This window comes from Styela clava, chromosome 15, assembly GCF_964204865.1.
Source record: "Styela clava chromosome 15, kaStyClav1.hap1.2, whole genome shotgun sequence".
Taxonomy (NCBI): domain Eukaryota; kingdom Metazoa; phylum Chordata; class Ascidiacea; order Stolidobranchia; family Styelidae; genus Styela; species Styela clava.
Window position 1 is genome coordinate 16603155 of NC_135264.1, and position 5875 is coordinate 16609029.

A 5875-nucleotide genomic window follows, 5' to 3' on the forward strand; every position below is an offset into this window, starting at 1 on the left:
CTGTAAAATGAAAATAAATTTCGTACTAGGGATGTTTTCCGACCGTCAACAGGTATACCATTGCAGCATTGTAGTAATCAGCAATATTTTTTTCACAATACCGAAAGTACACATAAAAATAACAGATGACAAAGTCAATAAAAAATACTGAAATAACTGGTCAACAATCACCATAAGAGAAAAGCCGGGTCTGGTATAGTTTAGTACCACATGTACTTCTAGTTGACCTGGCTCAACAATTTTTGCATATGTCAATCCTAACCCCCACCTGACTACGTCACCGAAAAATTACGTCATTTCGACGTCACAGTGGCGTAATAAGGCCCACCCAAGTATGCGGATGCTCGTCCAAAACGCACAGACGATCACCCGAAATCGAGCAAGCAATTTCTCTCGTTTTCTCGTCACAACGGTCACTATAGGAGAAAGATCGCCGGCTTTAGCAAGTTCGTTATCGGCGGCGCAGATGTCATTTCGGGCGATCGTAATTTTACTTTGGCAATCCCTATGACGTGATGGTGACGTCGTAGTGACGTAATTTTTGGATGGCATAGTCAGGTGGGGGTTAGGAATAGCATATGCAAAATTCGTTATGCTACGCCCACCGGAAGTACCTGTGATACTAAACTATACTAGACCCGAAAAGCCGTGGTACGAATATGATTAAGCCACCTTTTCTCTCCCAAGGGCAAGAAGGGTTAATACGAAATTGCTATCCTAACTGCTGAACTCTGGAACTGCCTAAAGCGATGGGAAGCGCTATGTCTTTATAAACTATTACTGTATTACCGGTATCGAGCAGCAACCTACTTCAGTACTTCTGTACCGGTACTTGTTGAAGTCAAACAGAAATTAGTAATATGATATACCGGTACTGTTTTAATATGAAAAACATAATAAGTCCTTCAAAGTGACACAGCAACACCCAGCCAGAGGTCGTCGGTTTCAAGAAAAGAACAAGACTCCGATGTCAAACTCTGTAACCATGGAAACTAGCTTAGGGACGCCGTGTACAGCTGTACAGGCTGTACCGTAACTTCACACCAGAAAATCTTCAAACGTTATTTTTCTTCACCGTTGCAGCATTTCTGATGATTACTTTGACAGCATTTTTCAACATTACCAATAATTAGGAATATCTGATTGTAATTGGTAAAGAGTTAAGAATGGGATAATTACATTTTTGCACAAGTGGCGTTAGGTCGACATATTACAGTATTAGTGAACCCTCTTAACTTTCCTGTTCTAGCAGTCTAGCGCGAACTGACTTCGCAAAATTCTGCAACTGCCGAACCCAACGTTTTCCCGCTTTAATGCTTTCCCGCCATTTCTTTATAATACGAATATTATCTCATATTACAAAATAAACAAACTGACATTACTTTTTTTGCTAGCGCGACTTACCGTAAATGGTGCGGTACTCGGCCTATTTATAAGTATAAGTTTATTTCGACTCCATAATCAGCAAAACAATAAAATGAATGCTAAAAATAAATAAATAAAAACTGATTATGAAATCAGGAGAGCGAACAAAACCTTAGATAAGGTTTAAAACGTACAGAATGTATATAAGATGGAAGGTTTTGCCAAGAAGATGTGGTACGTGTTCACTCACCTAGAATAATTGAAATATTTCACACACGCTCACACGCACCCACACACACAACCATATAGAAGTTATTAAGTAAAGGGAACATGAAAAATTACATACTGGTAGTTAATAAAAAATAAATAAATAAAAATTACTTGCCACACCATATTAATAAATTTATCATGATTGCCACTGCCAAATTGATCAATTTTATAAATGGGAGTGAACAGTAAAGATAAACTTTTATAAAAAAATATATTGTAAAGCTGATTATAGATGGAGTCAAATGCCAAAATGCCCAACCAAAGTTGCCAGAATTGGGTGCATGAAGAGGTGGGCTAGACCACTTCATTGCCCAAACTAGAGCCTATTATTGCCAAATTGTAGTCCAGATTGCAATAAGTATTTAAATCTATCAGTAACTTTATAAGTATGAGTAATTATAATTAATTAAGGTAGAAAGACAGGGTATAGGAATATGTTGGTTGCTAAGGTTATAAGGTTTTTTTTTTTCATTCTTAGATATTGACTTCTGCAAGGATAAAGGGTATTTGACTCGCGCCATAGAGCAAGAAAATAGTTCTATAATCTATAGCTTTGTGTGTGTCTCTCTCTCCTATTATTTTTTTCTACAAATTCCTTTCATTGCCGAAATCATAAAACAATACGCACATTCGTCTTTCACGTCATTCAGCCCGTTGCTTTCGCGCTGTCTGCGTCGGACACTTTGGAGCGCGTGTATCCGTGACCAAAACTGCCAACCTGCCTTATCTCATATCTGACCAGGATCCAACATGGACTTTGCATTTACCTATCTTCACGTTTTCCCCCTATCTTGAATTTAGTCCATGGACCTGAAACAACTAACAGTTCAACTATTCCTGACATTAACTGATAACCGGGCAAGAGACCTTGCCCCAACACATAAATAAGCTACAATCATTGAAATCATGTCCTAGTTACCATCGTAACTTGTTATTTTATCATATTTACACCTACTTCTAAATAAGGTGTGCATTTCTTAAAAGTTTTTTTTTACGGGCGACTTTCTTAGTTATTGAGATAACACCGTATATATTTTACAGTTTACTTCGATTTTAACCAACGCAAAACATATCCCATGTACCCGCCTGACTGATTAAAACTGAAGCCTGGTATAAAATTAAACACTGCTCCCAGCAACTTAATTTGTATATATATCCCCGAGATACCGGTATCCGAGCAACTACCAGTGGCGTATCTAGGGTGTGGCAGCCATGGGCGCTGTTTAGACAGGGGCGCAAAAACGGCGAAAAGTTTTAATCGTAACATGTTTCAATAAAATTATTTCAAATTGGTAACACCTGAAACTCGCATTTTTTACTTAAATATTAACGTTCGGGTATAGCATTTCAAGAATAGTCCTTATAAATCGTTAACGGACTATCAAGGGGCGCATTTTTCCACTTTGCCATGGGCGCCATTTTACGTAGATACGCCACTGGCAACTACTTACTTGTTTTCAAGTAACCATGCCGCTGAAAGACGGTAGTGATTTTAATCAGAATGAATCACCCCCTAACAACAGAAAACCTTTCATTTAATATTAAATGACACAATGTTACGCTTACAATCTCATACGAGGTGGTGACAGCCTGCCTTATAGCCCTTTATCGAACCACGATGATTCGTATTTTTTGTTGCCTGGCTATTATTCTCACTTCGCGTTGCCAAGTACGATTTATAATGCATGTGTATATAACGTCGACGTGTATGGCTCGGATAAAACAGATTGTTATTGGGACATTATCGCCATACGTACTTTTTTTTCAAGACTTCCTCTTATCGTTCAAAACCTCAATTCAAGCAGACATGAATTTTGAATATTTCCAAATTTTTGTTTTGTCCTTATTGTGGTAGTAATATGCTATACCCATCATGATACATTTATTCCCGCCAAACTCTACTTAAAAGTTGACATTGTTGGCATCGTTGCCATAACAGTAGCAGCGGATATGATAGATCGAATTCCATATTGTCATAATATTAATATCTTTTAATATCCATAGGTCCCAAACAATAGGGACGCTTACGTAAGCTATATCTCGTTTATAATCAGACTGGGATGGTATTTTAAGCCGCATTGTACTGAACGCGACAAGAGAAGCGGTTGGTTCGCGATATGTGTAAGCGTCTTTATCGTTTATCTCCCCGCTCTTTTTGGCATAAAAATAAAACCCTGTTTTAGTAGTCAGTCACATGGTCCGCCTGAACTAGCACCTTTAAACATTGGGTCGCTGTATGATTGGACAATGGTAAAGCTTACATTACTCAATATCAATATATCCTATATAAGTCCTATCCCTTAGTCTGATTTGTGACCACTGATCACCAATTTTACCTCTTACTCTCATATATAGCATATACACAAGGGTCGGGAGCCTAGATGACCTTAACCGGTCCTGCACACCGACCCACACAAAACAATAATCAATTACTGTTTTTCCTTCTTGAATTTTTTTTATTGTAATGTTTATAATAGTGTTGCTTTTGTTTTTGTGGCAATAAATCTCTCTCTCTCTCTCTCTCTCTCTCTGGCAAAAAAGAGCCTTATATACCAATTTCTCTCTTACCGGTATATAAATGACTGAAATATTTTTGCGCACTTTTTCTTATCGGCGAAACTGTACGTAAATACCGCTCACATAATTTGGAAAATTATAGAAAAATTTGCGTGAATTCATGAGTGCCTACGTAAATTTCCCGACCACTAAAAAGAGAAACTAAAACAACATGGCACTTGCTGTCAAATAAAATTTGAATAATTCCACGCAACAAATTTCTAGCGAAAATTTATCTCTCACTAATCACTTGCGATTTGTCTATTATTATTATATTTACTTTCAGTTGAGAGCTTTAATCAAAATCACTCGCGACGATGGCTCGGTAGAACTTTGTAAAGTGGACGGGAATAAAGCCCTCGAAACACGACGAAGAATACACAATACACCAGGGTATGTAGTCCGATCAAATAGTTATATTTCACTAATAATGAGTGGGGGTGTGAAAAAAAAAGTAGGGTTTTTGAGCCGAGAAAAATCTAAGTCTTAGACAACGGTATAGTAAGACGGTGAAAACATGCCAAACTCGGATTCCAAATCCTTGCAAGGAGATTAGTTTGAAAAAATACGAAGCAATCAACGACACAAGCCAATGGAAGAAAGAGAAAATGGTTTTTATTCAACAGTAAGGTTTCACTTTCCAATTTTTTTCTAAAAAGCACAATACGACCTTGTTTTACGCTTGTAAATGCGAAACTATCGTGAACGTATTGATCTTTATACTTTATATACCCTGGAGATATGAGAGAAACGAGACAGATAGCAAATCTCACGGTTGACTGACATAATGATGAATATAACTTGTAAAGAACACAAATCGGCCCCAGACAGTTGGGTCATTCACTGTGAAAGTACGGTAAAGTTTTATGTGCATTTTTGCGCGATGGATGATTAATAAATAATCAAAATTCGTCCTTTCATAATAAATATTATTCAACTATAAGCGGCAATCGAAAAATAATAAAGTTTACTGACTCAGAGTGGAAAAATAATGGAAACAAAAATCACAAAATTAGTAATTCGTATTGCCGTGCTGAAATCAATGATCAAAACTGAAAAATTATCATTTATCAACTTAATATTTAATATTGCGTTACTTTAGCATCAAATACCCGAAAAAAATTGGAAATAGTTCGCTAGCTCGATTATTTATATATAAAAACCATATCACATGAGGATTTCAATAACATGTTAAATAAAAAAAGTTTATATTACGGAGTCAGTTTTTCAGGCTTATGGCATAAAAGAAGAAAAATTTAACAAAAAATTATAAAAAACATGAATATACCCCTATACCCTATATATAGAAATATGAATTTTATATTGCCTCATACTCATGGATTCAAAATATCATTCCTTATGTCTTAATCACAATCTTACGGGAAAAATAAACTGAGTTTACTCAGAATTACAGCCCTCTCATTTTATTGGTTCTAATATGACACATTGCACGTAGACTTTTGTTATTTCACATATTATTTCTTAGTCTCTTGGGGCAAACGAGTTTAAAACTAATACTATCTATTATCTCTCTTGCTCATAAGTACACAGGCGAAACAAAACAACAATTCTCTTGAGATGATAATATGACGTTTGTTTTGTGAACCCAATACTATAAATTGGGGGTCAAAAAACACATGATTCACTCAATTCTGATGATATCGAAACTTTCGGTTTACCAGAA